Source organism: Lynx canadensis, chromosome B1 (genome assembly GCF_007474595.2).
Source record: "Lynx canadensis isolate LIC74 chromosome B1, mLynCan4.pri.v2, whole genome shotgun sequence".
NCBI lineage: Eukaryota > Metazoa > Chordata > Mammalia > Carnivora > Felidae > Lynx > Lynx canadensis.
The window spans coordinates 76,585,831-76,613,580 of record NC_044306.2 but is presented as its reverse complement, the minus strand read 5'-3'; the positions used below and the strand labels follow the sequence as shown (position 1 = coordinate 76,613,580).

General features: G+C 37.8%; 1 protein-coding gene and 2 pseudogenes across 5 annotated transcripts in view; 2 read left to right on the top strand and 1 right to left on the bottom strand.

Moving 5' to 3' along the window:
- LRBA (LPS responsive beige-like anchor protein) overlaps positions 1 to 27,750 on the bottom strand; it is a 789,117-nt gene that overhangs the window by 709,735 nt on the left and 51,632 nt on the right. The window lies entirely within an intron of this gene.
- On the top strand, positions 1,792 to 2,884 carry LOC116738022 (annotated as a pseudogene).
- On the top strand, positions 16,257 to 27,445 carry LOC115511672 (annotated as a pseudogene).

Genomic DNA, 27,750 nt, shown 5'->3' with positions numbered 1-27,750 from the left:
AAAATCTCAAGTGGTAGGATAAAATTCAATGACTGGAGGACAGAATTATGAGAAAACGCCTTCTTATCATTTCACACTTTCTCAACTCAGCTGTGTATAGTATCAAATTTCAGTTATTTTACTTTTGTGCTTTTTAAAACACATAGACTAAAATTATTGAATTTAATCTCAAATTAGCCCCATCCTAAATTTTACACATCTGAACTTTCAGACTCCACATGTCTTACTATGGCACAGTTTTTACTATATAAATAAATAATAAATAATACAGAATGGTAAGAGATTTGCTTACCTTATAACTTGATTCACACACATGCCTTTAAGATCATTCCTAACACTGAACAAAACACAGTAAGGCTTTACCTTAGCCAGGTAATAGTAAAGAAGAAAGTTCAGTATGTTGATGGCAACATAATCATCAGCCTTTGCTTTACAACAGCCCTTTACTGATAGTGAGTCAAAATAATATCTTACCCCATAGTTTACATCAACGTAAAGAGAGGCTATTTAGGCTTACAAATGTGCCATTCCGTGACCACAAAAGCAATGTACTACTCTGCATTGCCAAGAAAGTATTCTCTGAATTAGAATACGAGATGTACAAAACTTTACTAAAATGTTCAATAAGAAAACTTCAGTAAGAATTAAAAATTTCCATAGTTTTACAAGTATTCATTTATCTCCAAAATGCCTTCTAAAATGGTGGTATTTGGTTTCATCCTCATATGAATTTCCCAATCAGCCAAAAGTCTATTTTATACACCTCTCACATACACATATCATATTTATGCATTATGTATGGCAGTTATTTCTATACAAAAAGCCTGAAGAATATACAGCAGACTATTAGTGGTGGCTATCTTGTAAGATGGAATTACAAAAGAATTTAACTTTCAAAGTCATATATTTATGACATATTTCCATGTCTCAAAAGAAGTATATACATATTTTCTTTGAATATAAGGGAGAGAAAAGATAATTTAATCTTTTCAATACGCACTGAATATGCGGAAAACAAAACAGGAAAAAATAATGCTTCTTAATTTGTATCTACAAAAATCAAATTGTGTGCAACTGATGTATCCTATCAAAACTGAGGGAAAGAGGGGCGCCTGGGTGGCGCAGTCGGTTAAGCGTCCGACTTCAGCCAGGTCACGATCTCGCGGTCTGCGAGTTCGAGCCCCGCGTCGGGCTCTGGGCTGATGGCTCAGAGCCTGGAGCCTGTTTCCGATTCTGTGTCTCCCTCTCTCTCTGCCCCTCCCCTGTTCATGCTCTGTCTCTCTCTGTCCCGAAAATAAATAAACGTTGAAAAAAAAAAATTTTTAAAAACTGAGGGAAAGAAAGGTACACAATAAGGATATAAAATAGATCAGGTATACAGTATCAAGTATCCACAATGAAAGATGAGTAAAATATCTACCTTTTGGTGTGAGATCTTAATTTTAATGATAGTACTTTCATGAGTCACTCCCAAACTGCATTTTGTCCAACATCCTTAACCATAAACAATTATAGCTTGAGTGTTTTCAAAAACACAGCTACTCTTAGAACAGTGGTTAAGAGCATATCCTTTGGAGCCAGACCACATTTGACTCCTGGTTCTACCAGATACCAAGTATAAGGGCAAGGGCAGGATAGTTCACCTCTCTATGGCTCACTTCCTCATCTGTAAAATTACGATAATAATGGTACCCATCTCTTAAAGTTGATGTGACAATTAAATAAACTAAAAGTATCTCCATTAAGGCACATCCTCTTAGATGAGGATAAAAGAACTCACACATCCTTCCATCTGCTATTAAAAATCTCACTTCAAAAATAGTATCAAGTTCGATCCACAGCGGGAGCACACCCCAGAGAGCCCTGAGCAGCCCCACCACCGCCACCGGCCTAGTTAACCATAACATGCTGGGAAAAGGCACAGCTGCGCAAGCAGGCAAATCCACGCAACCACTAGGCCCAGAAGTAGCAGCAGCCCCCGCCGCCCCACCCTCTGCTCTGAGGACTCCAAGCACGAGCAACCGCGCAGGGAGCAAGGGCTCAGGCGACCTCACATCATCGGTGCCTGCAAAAAGGGACGGCAAGATAATCTGTTTTGGGAACAGTAAAATAGTTCACTGTAAGAAACAGATATGGTTTCATCCACAGGAATGACACCAAAGAAAATGTCATACACGAGACTGCCATAAAAAAATAACCCCTGGAAGTACCTGCTCAGTACTTCGCAGTAGGAGATGGAGAGGCTGTGGAGTTGATGTTGTTGAAGGAGAAAAGGGTGTGGTAGCAGCAAAGGTCACAGGCCCTAGGGGAGCTCCAGTGCAATGCAGTAAATACGCAGCAGACCCTAACAATTATGGATGCTTTCCTTCGCAGAAGTCCTCCCCACAATTACCCACAGAATTACCAAACTACTGTGAGTGCGGAAAGGACTCGGAGAGTGCTCTCAAAGGTTGGCCCCACTGCGCTGGCCATCCCGCAGGCGATGTTTCTACATGTGGAGACCCTCTGAGCGTCAACAAGTCTTCCAACCCTCCGGTGCAGAGAAAAGGGGTTGAGGGTGCTGACAAGCAGGGTACAGGAGAACAAAGTAGACCAGTGAGACAGAAACAAATCACATCAAAGAGACTTCCAGATACGACTACTACAACTCAACTTAGCTTCTTCCCCAATTTCTTTCACTCATGTCCTATTGCTTGTAGACATCTACACACACTGCTTCACAATAAACATGGCTAAAACATAACTGATAATCTTCTCCCTAACCCTGCTATGATTGCTACCCCAGTTGGTAATCCTCCCACATGGCATCTTCAACTCTGCTCTTCCTATGTACAATGTCGAATTTATTAAATGCTGCTGACTCTATCTCCTAAAATTTCTTAAATTTGTCCCTCTTCCTCTTTACTACCATCATTAAACTAGCTGAGAACTCCTTCATTACACTCACACAACTATCAGTATACTTGATCCACTGGATTAAATGTCCATAAAATACAGAAGTCTATACACATGGCTGTCAACATTTCTCACTTTGTAGGAGAGCACAGGAGAAACTGGCCATGGAGAGAAAGAGGCAGAACACAGAACAAAGTTTAAAAAGATAAGGAAAAACAAGAATCATACATGTAAGTTTATACATGTATATACAATAACATGTATGTGTTTATATAAAATTATGTATGTGACTCTATGTATAAAGACATTTTTCTAACCCAAAGCAAATTTGTTCTAAGTTGAGGGTATTTATATATCCTATTTTCTGTTCTTTACTATAAATCTTTTTTTAAGCACTAAAAGAAGAAAAAAACTTATTTCATTAAACTCAATTCCCTTTTTTTAAACTAGGAGCAAGTAACTAAGAGCAACATTTTGTGTATCCTATCACACCTCCATTTATTAATCATATTAAGAGAACTTATCAAAGACTACTCCAGTCAACTATGCAACATATCCAATAGTCACTGTGAAAGAATGGTTCTTTGCATAATTCCACCCAAATCAAATCAATTTGAGGGAAAAAAACTACATAGCATACCCCCTCTGATAACTTCAAACTTTATGTAAAAAGGCTTGATGAGGTTCTCAAGTACATTTAACTTCACTTGACCCATATGAACAGAGAATTCTTGCCCTACATAAACTTAGAATTTGTATTTTGTAGAACACTTTTTGGGAAAGTACATGCTATCAAATAATAACTGTAGTAAATTAAATGTAGCCAATTATTTACTTGACTCACACGAGACATAATAAACCCTAATAATGGAGACTTTCACCAGCAGCATTCTATCTCTATGACCCCATAGCACCATCTTGCCTAATTTGGGAGTGGGGGGGGGGGGCTCTTTGCCTATTGCACTCAATTGGTTCAAAATGGTTAAAAACAAAACCATAATAATCCTTAATACAATAACCCAAGTCATTTATAAGAGCCATCAAATGTAATATGCACTCACACAAACTTCCACACCTCTTCTTTCCTGGCCTTCAATTATTTGTAAGTTTACTACTTTTACCATGTCAAGATTAATAAGAAACATTTTTTTCCAATTAAGATACTATTGAACACACTACATAACCAATTTTGAATCTACATTCCAGAATCATATGGTTTTGTACCATATTATAAAACATTATGATATACTATTTCTGTTCTGGTTTCTTAAGCTTTATGATCAGGCTAGATATGTACTTGATTGATAACTAAGAAAAGACTTGCCCACAGCAATTTATCTAGACCAAAAGCAAAATTATACAATGTGTAAAGTATATCTATATTGTACTCTCACCACTTTTTATGCATTATTATTCCCCCTTTTGGCATCCCTTCTTTTATCCCCAGGTGGACAGAAATCTTATCTTCTCCTCTGGATGTTTGATGATTTTCCTCCAAGAGCAAAATCCCACCCAGACCTATATTCTATACTCTCTGGGTAAACTACGCAAAACTCCAATATTTACTGTAAGTATGTATGTGTGAATGTGTGTATATAAATCAGCATGTGTCTGTGTGAATACGTATGTGGTTGTGTATGTGTGTACACATCAGTGTCTTCCACACAAACTCATGATCTTTCCCATGGGGCTCTCCTTCACTTTGAGGAAAGTACTATCATTATGTTATAAAAGTAAATGTCCCTACCTCACTGTCTTCTTAGATAATCTGCAAGAATTTGAACTCCTATCAACCAATAAGAACTGACACATAAGACTCAACCCAACAGAATACATATTGTTTTTCATAAGAGACTTTTTTCTACTTTTAATTTTTTAATTTACATCCAAATTAGTTAGTATATAGTGCAACAATGATTTCAGAAGTAGATTCCTTAATGCCTCTTTCTCATTTAGCCCATCCCCCCTCCCACAACCCATCCAGCAACCCTCTGTTTGTTCTCTATATTTAACAGTCTCTTATGTTTTGTCCCCCTCCCTGTTTTTATATTCTTTTTGCTTCCCTTCCCTTGTGTTCATCTGTTTAGTATCTTAAATTCCTCATATGAGTGAAGCCATATATTTGTCTTTCTCTGACTAATTTCGCTTAGCATAATACCCTCTAGTTCCATCCACATGGTTGCAAATGGCAAGATTTCATCCTTTTTGATTGCCGAGTAATACTCCATTGTATATATATATACCGCATCTTCTTTATCCATTCATCTGTCAATGGACATTTGGGCTATTTCCATACTTTGGCTATTGTTGATAGTGCTGCTATAAACATTGGGGTGCATGTGCCCCTTCGAAACAGCACACCTGTATCCCTTGGATAAATACCTAGTAGTACAATTGCTGGGTCATAGGGTAGTTCTATTTTTAATTTTTTGAGGAACCTCCATACTGTTTTCCAGAGTGGCTGCACCAGCTTGCATTCCCAAAGAGACTTAAATATGGAGAACAAACAGAGGGTTACTGGAGAGGTTGTGGGAGGGGGGATGGGCTAAATGGGTAAGGGACATTAAGGAATCTACTCCTGAAATCATTGTTGCACTACCTGCTAACTTGGATGCAGAAAAAGAGAGAAAGAGAGAAAGAGAGAAAGAGAGAAAGAGAGAAAGAAAGAAAGAAAGAAAGAAAGAAAGAAAGAAAGAAAGTTAGTTTTCAAGTGCCCAAGGGATATATATGAAAATAGACTGTATCCTAGGACATTAATACAAAATTCAACAAATTTAAAGGAACTGAAATCATATACGATGGGTTCTTTGACTACAGGAGAATCAAACTAGAAGAGAAAGGTAAAGAAAGAAATAACACAAAGATAAAGTTATCAGAAAAAAACCTCCAAACATTTGGAAACTAAAATATGTACTTCTAAATAATTGACAGGTCAAAAAAGAGTCTCCAGGGAACTAAAAACAAATACCAAGAACTGAATCAAAATAAAATACAACAGGGGTGCCTGGCTGGCTCAGTCAGTAGAGCATGTGATTCTTGATCTCAGGGTCATGAGTTAAAGTCTCACACAGGGCATGGAGCCTACCTAAAATAAATAAATAAATAAATGGATGAATGAATGAATGAATGAATGAATGACTATAAATACAACATATCAAAAATCTGTGAGCCATAGCTAATGCAGTACTTAGAGGGAAACTCTTAGCACTAAATGTATATATTAGAAAAATGGAGAAGTTTCAAATAATCTACATCTTCATTTTAAGAACCTAACAGAAGATCAAAATAAATCCAAAGCAAGGGGTGCCTGGGTGGCTCAGTCACTTGAACATCCAACTCTTGATTTCAGCTCAGGTCACAGTTTCATGGTTTGTGGGTTTGAGACCCACATCAGTGATTGCACTGACAGCATGGAGCCTGCTTAGGATTCTCTCTCTCCCTCTCTCTCTCTGCATCCTTCTTCAAAATAAATAAATAAACTTAAAAATTTTTTAAATAAATGCAAAGCAAGCTGAAGGAAGGAAATGATAAATTAAAAAGATAATGAAACTGAAAGCAAAAAATAATAGAGAAAAATCAATGAAATAAAAAGATAGGTTTTTGAAAAAAAAATCAATAAAATTTAGAAAACTTTAGCAGGACTAAAAAATAACAGAAAAAAAGACACAAAGTACCAGTATCAGGAATGAAACAGGAAATATCAGTATAGACCCTGCAGATGACAAAGAATAATACTACAAACAACTCTAACCAAATAATTTGATAATGTAGATGAAATCAGCCAATTCCTCAAAAAACACAAGCTACCACAGTTACTCAATGTGAAATAGATAATTTAAGGGGTGCCTGGGTGGCTCAGTTGGTTAAGCATCCAACTTCAGCTCAGGTCATTATCTCACGGTTCAGGTTCATGGGTTCAAGCCTCACATCAGGCTCCTGTGCTGACAGCTCAGAGCCTGGAGCCTGCTTCAGATTCTGTGTCTCCTTCTCTCTCTGCCCCTCCCCTGCTCATGCTCTGTCTCTCTGTGTCTCAAAAATAAATAAATAAAACACTAAAGAAAAAAAAAAAAGAATTCTACCAAATGTTTAAAATTAACACTAATTTTATACTCATTTTATGAACTACTATTACTCTGATACCAAAGACAGTACAAAAAAAGGCACTGTATACTAATATCCCTCATGAATATAAACAAAAGAATTCTTAAAATAATAGCAAGTAGAAAACATTTTTTAATTTAAAATAAAAGCAGGGGCACCCAGGTGGCTCAGTCGGTTAAGCATCCAACTCTTGGTTTCAGCTCAGGTCATGATCTCACAGTTCATGAGTTCGAGCCCCACATCGGGCTCTGCACTGACAGTGCACAGCTTGCTTGGGATCCTCTCTCTCTCTCTCTCTCTCTCTCTCTCTCTCTCTCTCTCTGCCCCTCCCACACTCGCTCGCTCACTCTCTCTCAAAATAAATAAATGAGCTTAAAAAATTTCTTAATAGCAAGTAGAATTCAACAATATATAAGAAGAATTATATACCAAATGGATTTGACTCCAGAGATACATTATTTCAGTATCGAAAAATCAAACAAATAACCCACCATATTAATAGGTTAAAGGAGAAAAATCACATGATCATATCTATTGATACAAAATAAAAGCATCTGATAAAATTCAACACCAACTGATGATAAAAACTCTCAGAAAAATATGAATAAAGGGAATCTTTCAACTTGATAAAGGGCATCTACATAAAATCCACAACTAACATTATAATTTACAGTAGAAGATTGAATGCTTTTCCCAAAGATCAGGAACAAGGCAAGGATGTACACTCTCACCACTCTTACTCAACACAGTGCTGGAAGTTAGGGCCAAGGCAATAATTGGCAAAAAGAAAACGAAAGGCATGCATATGAGAAAGGAAGAAACAAACTGCCTCTATTTGCAGATAACATGATTATCTATGTTGAAATCAAAGGTATGTACCAAAAAACATCCTAGAACTAATAAGTAAGTTCAACATGGTTATTACAGCCTATAAAAAATTGTGTTCATTTCTGTATACTAACAGTTAATACGTGGACAATGAAATTAAAAATACAGTATTATTTACAGTTGCTCAAAATCTTTGAAATATTTAGATGTAGATGGATGTAAATCTACCAAAACACAGACAGGACTTACATGCTGAAAACAAAAAATGATGATTTAAAAAAATAAAAGAATATCTACATAAATGTAGACATATACTGTGTTCACAGTATAGATACCAACTCTCCCCAAAATGATATACAGATTGAACAAAATTCCTATCACAATCTCAGCAAGATTTCTGCAGATTTGGAATGAATGTTCTAAACTGATACTGAGGTGTGCCTGGGTGACTCAGTCAGTTGAGTGTCTGACTCTTGATTTTGGCTGAGATCACGATCCCAGGGTCATGGAATCGAGCCCCGCATTGGGCTCCATGCTCAGCATGGAATGAGCTTAAGATTCTTTCCCTCTCTCCCTCTGCCCCTCTCCCACTCTCATGCTCTCTAAAATTTCAAAAAAAAAGCGGGGGGTGGGGGGGCACATGGGTGACTCAGTCAGTTAAGCACCCAACTATTGATTTCAGCTCAGGTCATGATCTCACAGTTCATGGGATGGAGCCCCCATCTGGCTCTCCACTGAAAGAGTGAAGCTTAATTGGGATATTCTCTCTTTCTTTCTCTTTCTCTCTCTCTCTCTCTCTCTCTCTCTCTCTCTCTCTCTCTCTCTCTCTGCCCTTCCCTTGCTCACTCATTCTTTCTCTCAAAATAAACATTTATAAATAAATAAATAAAATTGAAAAAAATTACAAATAAAATTACTATTGAAAAGCAAAAGAACTAAGAGAGCAAAAACAATCTTGAGAAAGAAAAATAAAGTGGAAGAAATTAGTTTACCCAATTTCAAGACCTATTTCTACAGCAGTCAACACTATAGGTAGTGCCATATGAACAGATATATAAACCAACAGAATGGGATAGAGAACCCAGAAGTAGACCACATAAATATGCTCAACTGACTTCTGACAAAGATACAAAAGCAATTCAATGGAAGAATTTCAATAAACAGTGCTAAAACAATTAGATATCCATAAATGAACAAATGAAACTTCACCTAAGTAGACAGCATACCTTATACAAAAACCGACTCAAAGTAAATTGCAGATTTCAAGGTAAAAAATAAAACTTTCAGAGAAACACACAGGAAAAAATCTTCAGGATTTAAAACTAGGCAAAGAGTTCTTAGATGACATCAAAACCAAGGCTCATAAAAGGAAAAACTGATAAACTGAACTTTATCAAATAAAACTTTGATCTCCAAAAGATCCTGTTAAGAAGGTGAAAAGACAAGCTGCAAACTAGAAGAAAATATTTGCAAAGCACACATCTGACAAAAGAAAACACCTAAAATAAATAAAGAACTCTCCATATTCAACAGCAAAATCATCATCATCATCATCTAATCAGAAGATTAGAATAAAAAAGTCAAGTGTCAAAAGACAAGAATAGGTGTTTTACCTAAGACTACATGAAGATAAATAAGCACATGAAAGTATGTTCAACATCATAAACTCTTACAGAAATGTAAAAGAAAACCACAGTAAGATATCATTAGATACACAATACACAACAGATGCACATCTATCAGAATATCTAAAATAAAATATAATAACAAAACCAAATACCAACAAGGATGCAGAGAAACTGAATCACCTATCTGCTGTTGGTGGGAATGTAAGATGAGAGTTAGGTGGAAAACAGAGTAGCAATTTATTGAAATAGTTTTTTCATGTAACTGCTATACATACTAACAAATATATATCTGGTATTTTTCCCCAAGAACTGAAAACTTTTGTTCAGACAAAAACCTGTACACAAATATATTAACAGCAGCTTAATTTGTCTCAGCCAAAAAATGAGAAAAATTCAGATGCCCTTCAACAGGTAAACGGTTAAACTCACTGGTACATTCACACCTTGGATTACTACTCAACAATAAAAAGGAAAAAAACACATTGACACACACAAATATCTAGATGAATCTCCAAAGAATTGTACTAAAAAAAAAAACAAAAGGTCATATGGTATATGATTCCATTTATACAAAATTCTTAAACTCACAAAATTATATAACTCCAGAACAGATTAGTGGTTGCCAAGGGTTAAAGAAGAGTGGAGCAGAAAGGAATTAGATGTGACTGTAAAAGGGCAAAGGACAGATCCTTTTCTGATGGAAACTTCTATACATTTATTGCACTGATGTCAATATTGTATTGTAGTTTTAAGATTTTCCCACTGGGATAAAGAGAGTAAAGGATACAAGGGATCTCTCTATATTTTTTTTTTTAATTTTTTTTTCAACGTTTATTTATTTTTGGGACAGAGAGAGACAGAGCATGAACGGGGGAGGGGCAGAGAGAGAGGGAGACACAGAATCGGAAACAGGCTCCAGGCTCCGAACCATCAGCCCAGAGCCTGACGCGGGGCTCGAACTCCCGGACCGCGAGATCGTGACCTGGCTGAAGTCGGCCGCTTAACCGACTGCGCCACCCAGGCGCCCCGACATTTTATTTCTTATAATCACATGTGAATCTACAATGATCTCAAAAGAAAAAGTATAATTTAAAAAAATAAGTAACTGGGGCACCGGGGTGGCTCAGTCAGTTAAGCGTCCAACTCTTGATTTAGGCTCAGGTCATGATCTCACGGTTCATGAGTTCCAGCACCACATCAGACTCTGCTGCTGGCATGAAACCCACTCGGGACTCCTCTTCCTTCCTCTCTCTGCCCCTCTCCACGTGCACATGCTCTCTCACGCTCTCAAAAAATAAACATTAAAATAATGATAAAAAGGAACTAACTAATGTGAGGTGTGACTTAGAATTGTCATAGGATTAATTGTTCCACTGATAATTTCCCATTGAAAAGAAAAATATAGGGGCGCCTGGGTGGCGCAGTCGGTTAAGCGTCCGACTTCAGCCAGGTCACAATCTTGCGGTACGTGAGTTCGAGTCCCGCGTCAGGCTCTGGGCTGATGGCTCAGAGCCTGGAGCCTGTTTCCGATTCTGTGTCTCCCTCTCTCTCTGCCCCTCCCCCGTTCACGCTCTGTCTCTCTCTGTCCCAAAATTAAACAAACGTTGAAGGAAAAAAAAAAAAGAAAAGAAAAATATATTAACCTGGATAAAGTGCTCATTAGCAGGAATGAAGCCAAATTAAAGAGCAAAAAAACTCTGGTGAGCACAAATTCTTAAGTCACATAAGACACACAGTCCCAGTTTCATTAACTTTCCATGCTTCCCCACCCAAAACAAAAAAAAAACAAAAACAAAAAAAAAGTGGGTATGTTTAATCACTTGTCCTACACCTAAAAAAGGCTTGCCATATACCAAACAAACGATTAGGCATATATTAATATCACACAGAGTTTATTTACCCTATTGACTCAATTCAAATATTTGCATTATAAAATAATATGCAAATTTGAGCCTTCACACAGGAAATGAAATTTTCTAAATCCATTACATAACTTTGGATTCATGTGTGCAGTGAAAGCTAATAAATCATCTAAACCTTCACACACAGAACCTTTTTAAATTTGCATTTATCTACAGTAAATACTGCCATGTTCTTTAATAGCTTTCTAGTTCAATCTAGCAAACTAGTGATTTATGGCAATGATGTATTTTAAAAATCAGAAATTTGTCACTATGTGACAACCAGTCAGAAGTCCACTGAACTTATATTACTCGGAATCAAAACATCATAGAATATGAAAGAGACAGCAAAATGTCAAGCATTCAATAATCAAATCAATTACTTCAGTATTTGAGTCTGATTATATGCAAAACTGTTCATAACATTACAAATACTTTAAGATCCTTTATTACTTTAACAAGCCCACGTTATCATTCTCTCAATGCTTCCAAGTTATTTTAAAAGACTAATACTATGATTTCACTTACATATGGAATCTGAAAAATAAACAAACAAACAACAGAAAGAGACTCACACAGAGAACAAACTGGTGGTTATAGGGGGAGGCGGTTTGGGAAAATAGGTGAAGGGGATTAAGAAGTACAAACAACTTGCAGTTATAAAATAAATGGCAGGGATGAAAAGCACAGCATAGGGAATATAATCAATACTATTATAACAACACTGCATGGTGACAGATGGCAACTATACTTTTCTGGTGAGTATTGCATAATATATAAAATTGCCAAATCACTATGCTATGTATCTGAAACTAACAAAACACTGTATATCAACTGTACTTCAATAACAAAAATTTTAAAGAAAACACATTGTTAAATTTCATACTTTATAACTTGAAGTCCTTTATAACCTGAGTCCTATTTTGAGGAACAGCAAAATTTACAATATGTAAAAGAAGTATCTATATTACTTTTTTTCCAAAAAACATGAACTTTTAGATCTTTATAATAATTTCACACCAATATTCTTATGTAGAAAGATTCATCAGATGTGAAAACAGGAACTGTATTAACGATAAAGGAATAAACTGGAAACCTAAACAAACATCTACTATAAGAGATACATGTTGTTTGTACCTGTATTGCACTCACTTTTCCTTTCATTCCCCCATCCACTTCATTGCATTCTCCTGGCAATGAGGTCACAGTACCTCACACCTAGGCCATAGAGAGGACACATACAAGTTTGCCATTCTCCTGGTCACAATGATAAATCCAGGAGTGAAAACGTGACCTAATTCAAGCCAATCAAAATCATTACCAAGATTTTTCTTTTTAATTGGGAGGTAGAAAGGAAGGGCTTTTGTACTTTGGGGTCAAAAGCTGGAAAGTTACTTAAATTGGCAGCTTTCAGTAGACATCTTTCCTGCCATGTATACAGAGAAATTCATCTGTACCACGAATGGAGAAAGAATATTCTGGTGGCATCAACTCCTCAGTTCCAGCACCTGGTTCCAGAGCTCCCCTGGTTTTCAAAGCTTCATTCAATGATCTATTCTGACTGATAGTGAAAAGCTAAAAGCTTTTCCTCTAAGATCAGGAGTAAGACAAGAGTGTCAACTCTGGCCACTTTAAAAAAAAATAGTATTGGAAGGACTAGCCAGAACAATTAGGCAAATACAGAAATAGAAATAGAAATAGAAGGCATCCAAAGTGGAAAGGAAAAACTAATCTGTTTTCAGATGATATGATCCTTTACAAAATTCTATACACTCCACCAAAAACTGTTAAAACTAATAAATGGATTCGTTAAAGTTGCAAGATACGAAATCAACATTCAAAAAAAAAGTTGCATTTCTACACAGTGACAACAAGCTATCTGATAAAGACATAAAATAAACAATTTTCATTTGTAATAGCAAGAAAAAGTATAAAATACTTTAAGAACAAATTTAACCAAGATAGTAAAAGATCTATACAATGAAAAACATAAATAAAACACTGATAAAAGAAATCGAAGACGCAAATGAATGGAAAGGTATTCCAAGTTCACTGCTTGGAAGAATTAAAATTGTTAAAATGTCCATTCTACTCATTGATGTACCAGTTCCACTTGTTTATTTTTTCTTGTTTTGCCTGTGCTTTTGGTGTTAGATCCAAAATGTCATGGCTGAGACCAATGTCAAGAAGCTTTTCCTTGGGGCGCCTGGGTGGCGCAGTCGGTTAAGCGTCCGACTTCAGCCAGGTCACGATCTCGCGGTCCAGGAGTTCGAGCCCCGCGTCAGGCTCTGGGCTGATGGCTCAGAGCCTGGAGCCTGTTTCTGATTCTGTGTCTCCCTCTCTCTCTGCCCCTCCCCCGTTCATGCTCTGTCTCTCTCTGTCCCAAAAAAATAAATAAAAAACGTTGAAAAAAAATTTAAAAAAAAAAAAAAAAAAAGAAGCTTTTCCTTGAAAATATATGTTTAAGGGGGCGCCTGGGTAGCTCAGTCTGTTAAGCGTCCGACTTCGGCTCAGGTCATGATCTCGTGGTTCACTAGTTCAAGCCCCATGTCAGGCTCTGTGCTGATAGCTCTGACCCTGGAGCCTGCCTCAGATTCTGTGTCTCCCTCTCCCTCTGCCCCTGCCCCATTCATACTCTGTCTGTCTCTGTCTCTCTCTCACTCTCTCTCTCTCTCAAAAATAAATAAAACATTTTTTTTTAATTTAAAAAAGAAAAAATTATATACGTTTAAAAAGAGGAAAGGCACCTGGGTGGCTCAGTCGGTTGAGCATCCAACTCTTGATCCCCAGGGTTGTGGAATCACGCCCCATGTGAGGCTCTTCACTAAGCAAGGAGCCCACTTGAGATTCTCTCGTTCTCTCTCTCTCTCTCTCTCCCTCCCTCCCTCCCTCCACCCCTCTCCTCCACCCACACTCTTTAAAATAAATAAATAAAGTTTTTTTTTTTTAAAGAGGAAAAACATGCAAGTATGTTATATTTGTTCATAAAGACCCAAACAAAATTTGGAAAGATGTGTGAGGTGCCAATAATAGTTACTTTTCAGGTTTTCTTTAGCAGTGACTAAATTCATTTAGGGGGAGATTATTTGGCAGGAAAAAGGAGGTGGGAGAGAGATATCATATTCATTTTTGAACTATTAATCTATCATCCATATAAAATATTAAACAAAGACCCAAAAAATGGTCATTATATTTGATAACCCGGAAAATCCTGGAAAAAATACCATCCCAAAGATAACCTAATACTGGCTCAGATACTATGACCAACTAACATGTTGGTATCAATAAAGATAATCTTTCATACATGATCCATCTTCATTTTCTTTTTAGTCTCAGTATTATGTAAAGTGTTTTACCCCTAAAGAAAGAGAAAAGCAAAGTGGAGACTGTGGTGGACGATGGGTAGAGAAGGATAATTTAATCAATCCACTGCACTTAGAAAATAAATGCCCTAAAAGCAAAAATATTCAAATGGTATTTTTGAAGCTCATTTTCATACATGCTAAGCCTTTCCTCCTTGCTCTTACATTGATATTTGTCTTAATGTTCAAATTGGTTAAATGGTGTATCAGGATTCTTCCAGATAGTTTAACATATCACAAAACCAGGAAGGTAAACAGTGCTAGAAGGTGAAATATTTAACACAGTTAACAAGTTTTCCCAACCAAAAGCATACTAAAGGCAATGAACCTGTATTTACCAAAACATCTATTACTGTGTGTTTTCTATCAGCATAAACAAACAGAAGGTACAAACAATGGGGTTAAAATGAGATGGCTCTAGTGAGAATTAATATTTAAATGACTCTATATCTTGCCATCAGAAATCCCAGGCTGAGGCCACAGACAAGCTCATGGCCTTGAAATCTAAACAACATAGAAACATAAGCCTTCGTCTAGCTCCTATTAGTTATTTAAGATCTACTATTACATTAAAATATCAACTACATATTGATTTTTAAGAAAAGACTAATTTAGTTTGGATGAAAAGGAGTTAAAACCAGTAATATATTATGTACATGAAAAATTTTTCTCACCAAAAAAATAACTCCAATTTATTACAAAACTCGTATCAACCTTCTCAAGACATTTTAGCCATGTAATAACCCCTATACAAAATAACATTTCCAATCACTCGGCTTACCCCGCAAAATCTCAAAAAGCCACACCTCCCATTTTCTTCCCATAGAATCTTACCAGTCAAGCCAGTCCAGACCACTTATAACAAGGAGCTTTAAAATTCACTTCCTTATCTTTACTCTCCCTTCCTAAAATTCAAAGTTTAGCTCAATTCTCACCTCTACAAACAGACATTTCCAGATAAAACCAAAAACAACGTACTGTTTCCCTACTCTGAACTGTTATAGCTTTGTCACATTGCAAAGCATGCACAGTTCACACTTAATTGCTTTATTGCTAGTTATCTTTTTTTTATATAAACCAGTATGTACACTATTTTTTTTAATTCAGTTAGTTAACATACAGTGTAGTCTTGGCTAGACGTTAAACCCAGGGCTTCATCTCACATATGACACCCAGTGCCCATCCAGACAAGTACCCTCCTTAATGCCCATCACCTATTTAACCCATCCCCCCACCCACTCCCCTCGAGCAACCCTTTGTTTGTTCTCTGTATTTAAGAGTCTCTTAAGGTTTGCCTCCCTCTCTGTTTTTATCTTATTTTTCCTTCCCTCCCCCTATGTTCATCTGTTGAGTTTCTCAAATTCCACATATAAGTGAAATCGTATGATATCTGTTTTTCTCTGACTTAGGTCACTTAGCAAAATACTCTCTAGTTCCATCCACATGGTTGCAAATGGCAAGATTTCAATCTTTTTCAATGTCAAGTAGTATTCCATTGTATATAGATACATGCCACATCTTCTTTATCCATTCATCAGTCGATGGACATTTGCACAACTCTGGTTTCCATCAGACTGTAAGCTCTTAAGAAGGAAAACTATAGAAGGATCTACATGTCATACATTATTCCCAAAGATTCTAACAATCCTATGAGGTTGATACTATCATTCCCTAAATTTTCCAGACACAGGAACTAGATCAGAAAGTTTACGCAGCTTGCCCAAGAACCTAAGAAGTGACAGACTTAAAGTGAAGTTTGTCTGATTCCATGCAAGATACTGTCTTTCAAAACAAAATAAAACTGTTATAAAGCTCTATGGTATTTAGCACATTTTCGAAATATGCTCACTTATTTCAACTTGGTACAACCCTTAAAGTTGATGTATTTTACCTTTCTCTGGCAAGCATGCTTTCATAATCCCCTTACTCTGGTTCTATGGGGGAAACTCTCAACTGACTTGAGAGTCCTGGTAGGGATACAGTCCTGCCAATTTCACAGAATGGCATAAGAAACAGGTTAGACAATCATAATATCATATACTGTCAGATAAACACTTTCAGTGGTAGGGTTGTGATTTAAGTCAGGCCAATCAGAGTTCTGCAGGGATCTGAGCCTCTTTATGATGTTATCTCGGAACAATTGGTCTTTCTACCTCATCCAGGCTATGTTCACTTGCCCCAACTCAATACAACACAAATTTGATAAAGTCTAATAATTCCAAAGGGAGTATTTGGCACAAAGGTGACAATCTAGAAATATACCTGGTTTGTCATGTATTACTAAAATCTATATTTAAAGAAAGTCAGGAGCACCTGGCTGGCTCAGTTAGTACAGCATACAACTCTCAATCTCCGGGTCATGAGTTCAAGCCCCACATTGGGTGTGGAGCCTACTTAAAAAAAAAAAAAAAAAAAAAAAAAAATTAAAGCAAGCCAAAGAACTAGTAGAATGCTTTCAGTTTAGAGTAACTATGTGACAAAATTCCATTCTCTTCCTAATCATAATATGAACTGAAATTTATTTAGCAAACAGCCATAGCAATTGAAAAATTAGGAGCTCTTATTTCCTCTACCATTTTACAAGGGTTACTAGATTGGCCCAAGGAGGTAAGTGGAAAGAATTTACACCCTACAAAAAACAAATGAACATATTAAATGCTAGCCCACAAACAGATTGGGAAGAATATATAAATGTAATTAGACGAAGATGAACAACAGATTTATATCATGCTGGCACAATGTATCTTTGTACCATTATAATTACTGAGAAACTAATTAGAAAATATTTACAGATTCTCTTACAAGTACCTTATACAACATCAATACTATAAAAATGAAACAAATCAGGGGGCGCCTGGGTGGCTCAGTCAGTTAAGTATCTGACGTCAGCTCAGGTCATGAACTCTCAGTTCATGGGTTCAAGCCCCACGTAGGGCTCTGTGCTGACAGCTCAGAGCCTGGAGCCTGCTTCAGATTCTGTGTCTCCCTCTCCCTCTGGCCCTCCCCTACTTGAACTCTATCTCTCTCTCAAAAATAAAGATTTTTTAAAAATTAAGGGAAAAAAATGACACAAATCAGAACCATCTCAGGTGCATTTAAAGTAGTATGTTTATTTAAAAAATAAAAAATAAAACAAGTTAAAAAAAAACTTATCACTACCTGAAAAAAACAAAAACTAAATCCAAATACTGAGACTACGATCCTGATATTCAAAACCTGGAAAGAAATATCCTCAAGTGTTAATAAACATGATCTCTGGCTGGTGAAAAAAATAAATAAAAATAAAGTAGTATGTTTAAAACCAGGCTGTGCAATAGCTTTAAAAAGGTAGGCTACTAAAGACTTGATTATAAAACTTTCTTTTAAAATTTCAGGTTTTGTACATATATCCTAGAAACTTAGCAAATGCTTTAAACAAACAAAAATAATATTTAAATCAGTATTCAAATAGCTTCAGCAAATAATAGGGTAACAGCTAAAAAAAATGGCTCTCCATGACAAATATAAACACTACAGAAAAGTTATACAGAAGCAAACTCTGGAACTGGGGAAAAAATAAAACGATACATCAGCATTTAACAAAGTGAACCAGATGTTTAGATAGATTTGGCAACTCTGAAAGTAATACAAATTAACGTTTTCTTATACTTGGTAACAAATTTTCTATTCAAAAAAAAAAAAAGCCAGAAGAAACACTAAAAATATACATTTCCTCTCACATTTCATTTTTATAAATGAAAATGTTTCCCATTCAAAGAAAAACAAGTACTTTAAGAATAAAACAATTTTTGCTAGCGTTCATTTTCTAAAAGCAATCAGCTGAAATATACTAATTTGACTACCTGATACCAAACAATGCAGTTATTTCCTACCTGAAATTTCATCCAATAGCAATACTCCCTCACTGTAGCACTTCAGTGTCACGTTCTCTTTTGGTTCAGATTACATGGCCTCACTTTCAGTAAATTAATAGTTTGATCAAGTATCTTCTTATAGTGTTAAGACTGGCAAACTTAGGAGGACAAAAACTGTAATTTTAAAAAAAGTATAATTCGTCTTGTTATCAAGTCTAATCTTTTTGTTCTATATTAATACTTCAAAAGAAGCAAAATATATAAAATTAATAATTTTTATAATGTGAAAACCTCTAATAATTCTATTCTTATAACTATATGATGAAACATAAGATAAAAAGATGTCTGAATGAAAATTTGTGTCAATCTTTTGCCAAGTAAGCTATTACTCAATTCTCCTTAAAGAAAACAATTCATCATTCTGAAAAGTGGAAAACAAGTGTAAAGAACTAAGCATTTAGGGGTGCTTGGGTGGCTCAGTCAGTTGAGCGTCCAACTCTTGATTTGAGCTCAGGTCATGATCCCAGGGTCGTGGGATGGAGCCCTGAGACAGGCTGAGACAGCCCTGAGACAGGGATCAAACATTTATCCTCTTTTCCTGGAGGTAATAACCAAATTGTTGATTTTATATAGTTCTTCATTATAGAAAATTCTAGCTAATGAATGCAGAAAACAATTTTTTGCATTTTTATTTTTTATTTTGAGACAAAGAGAGACTTATTTTTTAAGTTTATTTATTTATTTTGAGAAAGAGAAAGAAAGAGCAAGCAGGGGAGGGGTAGAGAGAGAGGGGCAGAAAGAGAATCCCAACCAGGCTCTGCACCAGCAGCACTAAACCCAACGTGGGGCTCAAACTCACGAACTGTGAGATTATGACCTAAGCCAAAACCGAAAGTCAGATGTTCAACCAACTGACTCACCCAGGTGCCCCCAGAAAATTACTGATTTAAAACATCATCAGGGCACCTGAGTGGCTCAATAGGTTGAGCATCTGACTCTTGGTTTTGACTCAGATCATGATCTCACTGTTCACAGATCAAGCCCCACATCAGGCTCTGCAGTGACAGCACAGAGCTGGCTTGGGATTCTGTCTCCCCTCTCTCTCTGCCCTTCCCCCAATTGTGCTGTCTCAATCTCTCTCAAAAAAAATTAATTAAAAAAAAACATTAAAAAACTAGTCTTTAACTTTTAAAGGTACACATTGAAGTATTTAGAAATTAAAAGGGAGAGGGGCACCTGGGTGGCTCAGTCAGTTGAGCAGTCAATTTCAGCTCAGGTTACGATCGCAGGATTGTGGGATCCAGCCCTGCGTTGGGCTCTGCACTGAGCGTGGAACCTGCTTAAGATATTCTCTCTTGGGGCGCCTGGGTGGCTCAGTCGGTTAAGCGGCCGACTTCAGCTCAGGTCATGACCTTGCGATCCGTGAGTTCGAGCCCCGCGTCAGGCTCTGTGCTGACTGCTCAGAGCCTGGAGCCTGCTTCAGATTCTGCGTCTCCCTCTCTCTCTGACCCTCCCCCATTCATGCTCTGTCTCTCTCTGTCTCAAAAATAAATAAATGTTTAAAAAAAAAAAAAGATATTCTCTCTTGCTCTCTCTCTCTCCCTCTGACCTTCTCCCTCACTGTCTAAAAAAAATTTTTAAATAAATTTTAAAAATGTGTATTTCAACTATTGAAAGGGCGGGGAGGAGATGCGGGTGACTGGCTGGCTCAGTCAGTAAAGCAAGGGACTCTTGAACTCAGGGTTATGAGTTCAAGCCCCACACTGGGTGCAGAGATCACTTAAAAATAAAATCTGGGGTGCCGGGGTTGCTCAGTTAAGTGTCTGACTCTTGGTTTCAGCTCAGGTCATGATCACACAGTTTCTGAGTTTGAGCTCTGCAGTGGGCTCTGCACCATTAGTGCTGAGACTGCTTGGGATTCTCTCTCTCCCTCTCTCTCTGCCCCTCCCCTGTTCACACACACATTCTCTCTCTCAAAATAAATAAGTAAACTTAAAAAAAATGTTTAAACAAATAAATAAAACCTTAAAAATAAAATAAAAAGGAGAGGAGGGAAAACTCTTGCATTACTGAATTAGATATGGTTACACACATTGTTAATTAAGATGTTTAAATACAAGAGCAGATACTGAAATCAACTAAAGCCCTTGTATTTATCATTTTTAAGTTACTATAAAAAGGATTATTGTTTAGGGGCGCACGGGTGGCTCGGTTGATTATGCGTCCGACTTCAGCCCAGGTCATGATCTCACAGGGAGTTCAAGCCCCCTGTTGGGTTCTGTGCTGACAGCCCAGAGCCTGGAGTCTGCTTGGAATTCTGTATCTACCACTCTCTCTGCCCCTCCCCTGCTCGCACTCTGTGTGTGTGTCTCTCTCTCAAAAACAAACAAACATTTAAAAAAATGTTTAAGGGGTATTGTTTAAAATATTAACATTATGAACTTTTGCTTACACGTTATCACATACAATCCTCTAAAACTGAAATTAAATGTTCATTATCCAAAATGACAGTACTAACTACATTTATCCTGCCAACATAGAAATTTGACAGCTTCGATCAATCCTCAATAACTCTAAATTAAAAATTTACCAGGTAGGCTTTTAAGCATCAGCAAAGAAGAAAAGGTTAGAAAAACAGAATACAAAAATGGATCACTCCAAATTAATCTACCAACAAACAATAATCAAGCAGCAACTATGCACTTCATCATATATAAGATGCACTCATTGGTTAGAGATATTATTCATGTTTTGTGGACAAAATTAACAATAAGATCTATGCAAAGTACTACCAAAAAAAAAAACCTCATAAGAACCAAAAGTATACACACTATTCCTCATAGTAAGGCAGTAGCATAAATTGTTAGTGTCTTCAGTACCAACCTGAAAAAGCTGATGACAATTTTGTATTCTCTGCATCTACTTGAATGTAATGGATGATCAAAAGAAGATAAATTTAAGGGGCGCCAGGGCAGCTCAGTCGATTAAGCGTCCGACTCTTGATTTCTGCTCAAGTCATGATCTCACAGCTCTGCTTAGGATCCTCTCTCCCCCTCTCTCTCTGCCCCTCCACTGCTCACTCTTTCTCTCTCCCTCTCTCTGAATCTCTCTAAATAAATAAACTTAAAAAAAAAAGAAATTTGAATAAATGTATGCATGCAATGGTACAATAAACCTGTTATTCCAACATGAGCATATGTATTAATAGAAGCATAGCTAGAAAAGCCTCTGAAGCCTTAATGAAACATTCATACCACTTGATCCAGCAACTGAACTTATTTTTTTTTAAGTTTATTTATGTATTTTGAGAGCGGTAGAGGAAAGAGAGCGTGCAAATCTCCAAACCGTGAGATCATGACCTAAATTGAAACTAAGAGGCGGACGCTTAACCAACTGAGCCACCCAGGCACCCCCAGCAACTGAACTTCTAAAATTCTAACCTAATAAGCCAAAATATTTAAAGCACTTTATGTAGCACCACTGCCCTACCTACTCCTATATTTTCTTTCATCTTCTCATAATTCTAGGCCAGATATATGTATTATGTATCATGACAAAGACACCCATCTCCCATAGGACACTCATCATCAAGGTCAGAAACAACAAGCAAGTCCTGACACAGGTTTTAGTCTGTCCTTGTGGATGCCAACTTGTACTTGTGGGCTCCAGCTTATTCTTGCTTTCCTGTACTTTACATCCATCTTCTCTTCTGACCATTTGCCTCATGAACCTCAAACTCCAGAATTACACACAAAGACAGCCTTACAGATACTGGTAAACCAGCTCCTAGAATTATGTACCGTAAAATCTCTTCAACAAATCCTGAAGGTATCTGTAAGTGAAGCTTTTGTTTAGTGGAAAGTGAACCTCAAGAAAATTAACGAGAAAAACCCACAAAGTTATTTTTAAAAGGCATATGTATTGAAACACTGCCAGGTTGGATTAAGAAAACTAGAGACAGGACAGATGAAGAAAGGCCTTTGGATCCCCAGATTTCTACTGGCAGGAAGTAAGCTGAGACTTCTGGTCAGCTGTAAAGATACGCCATCTTTCTAGAAAAGGGAACATGATTCAGATGGCAGAAGAAAGAACTTAGAGGACAAACCAAGAGCCATGGAAAATTATTCCCAGTGAGAAACCAAACCAAGGAACTTTCAACATTTTCCCAGCAGGATTTCAGACCTACTATAGACAAGTGAGTTCCTTGTGTGTTCCGCCCTTTTTAAAGAAGAACATGTCTAGCAGTTATTCTGCTAGGGACCAATGCTACTACACCATTATATGTTGGAGTAGGGGGCAGATAAGTTGTCTCTAGTCTTACACATTTAAAGAGCTAGAAGGGCACCTGGCCGGCTCAGTAGGAAGAGCATGTGACTCTTGATCTTGAAGTCATGAGTTTGAACCCCACGAGGGGTACAGAGATTATTTTTAAAAATAAACTTTAACTTAAAAAAAATAAAACATAAAGAACTAGAGGAACAGTCCATAAAGAGCTTACTAAAGGAAGCTTACCTAAGGAGTCTTACCCGTACTTGGATTCGAACTTAGATGATGAGATTCTGGACTTTTTGAGATTCTATACTAGTATGAGATATCAATATCATGTATTGTTTTAAGCCTCCAGATTTTGCATTGTTATGCAGTAAAAATTTGTTCAATGTACTGTTTCATTAAAAAATAACTGGATAACACATCTTCCACTCCCACTCCCACAGTAACATACTGTATTTAACCCCTCACCATAAACAACTGAAAAACTAAACAAAATAGACAAAGCAACTATTTTCAAACACTGGACAATAGAAAAAACTGGAGTGAGATCCCTGTGAGAAGGGAAATAAATGTGTTAAGACTGCCTTCAACTTTGTTCCTAGAGGTACTTTTTAAACTACTATAGAGAGAAGGAGAACCGCAGCAGAGCACAGCCATCTCAAAGAATTAAAAGATGGCAGTCTCGCTGAATTGAAAAAACAAGACTCATGAGCTGAGTAAACACAGATGAGATTTCAGGGAGACCGAGGTGGCTGGATTTTAAGGAGCAGAGTACCAAGCAAAGTTACCAGAGAAATTGTTCCATGAAGCTAAATAGTGGTCCCCTGGAGTATTTGGATGAGCACCAAACTTCACAGGCATACGGTAAGCCTCAGGATAGCACCAAAGGAACAACTACTGAGAAGCTATCAGTTGAAAAATTCTCACAGATCACATAGAGCTGAGAGAAGTTTGAATTGTGTCCCAAGTAGAAAGATCTTCAACATCTAAGGCTTTGAGCACATGCTCCTCCAAAAGGATCGCAAGCCATAGCAGCAGGGCTAAACTAATCCTACAATAAAGGCTACTCTTTATCATAGAAATGTTTAAGAACAAGCCCAGACTCTGCCTTGAGGGAGCTGCATAGCAGAGCAATAGAAGGGACTAAATCCAGATAAAATTCCTGTCTTACAAGTCAGACAAACCGGCAATAGATTGCAAAGGCATAGAAGAGTCATGGGGAGGAAAAGTTCTCCATGATCCCACATAAGTTGCAGGCTCATTCCTGAGCCAGGCACATGACAGACCCAAACGGACAAAGAAAAAGCTTTGAGAATTTAACCAAACCAGTCTAAAACAAACGGTTGAGTGGCACATGCACAGGACAGGCCGAAAGAAGCAAGGCAAAGGTCTTGAAAACTGAAATGATACTAAAACCACCCATACCAAATCAGGATTGAGAAGGTAAAGTAGAAAGATTCTGAACTTGTCCCCTCCTAAAGACACACTAAGGCTCCAACTACATTTAGAGCAACTCTGAGAATAACCTGAAGACTAGCAGAACAATTCTTCCACAGCTTAAGATGTAAAGAAAAAGCCACATCAAGAAGGGCAGAGTGGGCAGAGATGCAATCTGACTGGGACTCACAATGTTAGCACAGGACCCCCCAAGTGGAAGGGATATCAAAGGCACAAAAGTACACTCTGAGGAAGGGTTCAAACCCTACAGAGAGCACCTGCCCCCCACACACTTATGTCAAGGAGATGAGTAGGGACTCATCTGGCTTTGTAATGTCTGGCTTTGAAAATCAGCAGAGCTTAACTCTAGGAGCTTTAAAGTCATTGGGTCTTAATTTCAGAAGAACAGGAAGGCTACCAAAAAAGCAGGATTCTTGCTTTTAAAGAGCCCACCACAGACTCACTTGCTCCAAGAGCCATCACAGAGGCAGCAGTTTGAGAGGTGCCTGAGCTGTAATTTTAAAAGTTGTGTTGACTAGAGTCACCTGGGTGGCTCAGTCAGTTAAGCACCCAACTCTTACTTTCTGCTCAGGTCATGATGTCACAGTTCATGGATTCAAGCACCATGTCAGGCTCTGCAATGACAGCACAGAGCCTGCTTGGGATTCTTTCTCCCTCTCTGCTCCTCCCTCGCTCTCTCTCCTAAAGGAAAACAAAAGCATTTAGTAAACTCTTGGATATTGGTCTTAGCAATATTTTTTGGATCTGTCTCCTCAGGCAAGGGTAACAAAACCAAAAATAAATAAAAAACACTACATCAAGCTAATGTTTTTGCACAGCAAAAGAAACCATCAACACAACAAAAAGGCAACCTAAGGAATAGGAGAAAATACTTCCAAATGATAAAACCGATAAAGGAATAGTATCCAAAATATATTTAAAGAACTCATACAACTCATTACCAAAAAAACATTCTAGGGGCGCCTGGCTGGCTCAGTCAGTTAAGCATCTGACTTTGGCTTGGGTCATGATCTCGCGTTTTGTGAGTTTGATCCCCGTGTCAGGCTCTGTGCTAACACTCAGAGCCTGGAACCTGCTTCAGATTCTGTGTCTCCCTCCCTTTCTGCCCCTCCCCTGCTCCAGCTCTGTCTCTCTCTCTCTCTCCCTCAGAAATAAAAAATAAACATTAAAAAAAATTTTTTTAATAAAAATAAAAAGAAAACATTCTGATTTAAAAATGGGCAGGGGCGCCTTGATGGCTCAGTCGGTTAAGCATTCAACGTGGGCTCAGGTCATGATCTTGCAGTTCGTGGGTTCGAGCCTCGCTTAGGGCTCTGTGCTGACAGCTCAGAGCCTGAAGCCTGCTTAGGATTCTGTGTCTCCTTACCTCTCTGCCCTTCCCCCACTTGTGCTCTGTCTCTATCTCAAAACAAATACTAAAAAAAAAAAAAAAAATGGGCAGAGAACCTAAAGAGACTTTTTCCAAAGAAGGCATACAGAGAGCCAACAGACACATGAAAAGACGCTCAACATTACTAATCATCAGGGAAATGAAAATCAAAATCGCAACAGGATATCAGCTCATACCAGTCAGAAAGTCTGGTATCAAAAAGACAAGAAATAGGGCCACCTGGGGGCACCTGGGTGGCTCAGTCAGTTGAGTATCCAACTCTTGATTTTGACTCAGGTCACAATCTCACTGGTTGTGAGTTCGAGCCCCATGTTGGGCTCTGCACTGACAGCACAGTGCCTGCTTGGGATTCATTCTCTCTCTCTCTCTCTCTCTCTCTCTCTCTCAAAATAAAGAAATAAACTTTAAAAGATAAATAAAATAAAATACAGAGCCTGGGTGGCTTAGTTGTTTGTGCAGCCAACATCAGCTCAGGTCATGATTTCACAGCTCCTGAGTTTGAGCCCTACATTGGGCTCTCCACTCTCAGTACAGAGCCCACTTTGAATCCTCTGTTTTCCTCTCTCTCTGCCCCTCCCCTGCTCACTCACTCTCTCTCTCAAAAAATTAAATTAAATTAAATTAAAATAAAAAAGAAATAGGGGCACCTGGGTGGCTCAGTCAGTTAAGCATCAAACACTTGATTTCAGCTCAGGTCATGATCTTGTGGTTTGCAAGATCAAGCCTCGAGCCCCACGTCAGGCTCCATGCTAACAGGGCAGAGCCTGCTTTGGATTCTCCCTCTCCTTCTCTCTCTGCCCCTTCCTCCCTTAAAAATAAATAAACTTTTTTAAAAAAGGCAAAAAATAATAACTATTGATGAAGATGTGGAGAAAAAGGAACCATCGTGTGTACTATTGTTGAGAATGTAAATTGGTGCAGCCACTATGGAAAATAGCATGATGATTCCTCAAAAAATTAAAAACAGGCTTCCTATTTTTGTTTTTTTATTTATTTTTTTAAGGTTTTATTTATTTGGGGGGGGGGGGGGGGGGGGAGAGAGAAAGGGAGAGAGAATCCCAAGCATGCTCCACATTGTCAGTGAGAAGCCCAATGCAGGGCTCAAACTCACAAACCATGAGATCATGACCTGAACCAAAACCAAGAGTCGGACGCTCAACCAAGTGAGCCACCCAGACACTCCTTTTTTTTTTTTTAAGTGTTTTATTTATTTACTTTGAGAGAGAGACAGAGGGAGTGAGCAGGGGAAGGGCAGAGAGAGAGAGGAAGAGAGAGAGAATCCCAAGCAGGCTCCACACTGTCAGTACGGAGCCCGATATGGGGCTCAAATCCATGAACCCTGAGATCATGACCTGAACCAAAACCAAAAGACGGACACCTAACCGACTGAACCACCCAGCCGCCCCGAAATAGGCTTCCTGTTTGGGGGAGGGTGTGGGAAAAGGACAGCAGGAGCCACATACAGCCATGAAGTGGTAAGAAGCCCCTCAAGCAGCCAAAGAAGCAGGCTAAGGAGATAGAAGAGGAAGATAAAGCATTCAAGCAGAAACAGAAAGAGGAGCAGAAGAAACTTGAGTAGCTAAAAGCACAGGATGTAAGGAAAGGACGCCTGGCCACAGGTGGAATTAAGAAATCTGGCAAAAAGTAAGTTGTTCCTTGGCCTCAGGCAATGGTGATCTTTAATTCCATTCCTGTTTAAACATCTGGATTCCCTGTCATAGCATCTGTTGCCACCTATAGCTAGAATGAAGTGTTGTCTTAGTTGTACATTTAAGAATAAACTTTTGTAAAAATTAAATAAATGAATAAACCAAGCAATCAAAACAAAAATTAAAAATAGACAACAGCCAAAATACGGAAGCCACGTTTCCATCCATAGATGAATGGATAAAGAAGATGTGGTTAATACATGCAACAGAGTATTATGCAGCCATAAAAAAACAATGAAATCTTGCCAATTGCAACAATGTGCATGCATCTAAGGAGTATACTACTAAGTGAAACAAGTCAATCAGAGAAAGACAAATACGGTATGATTTCACATATATGTGAAAGCTGAGA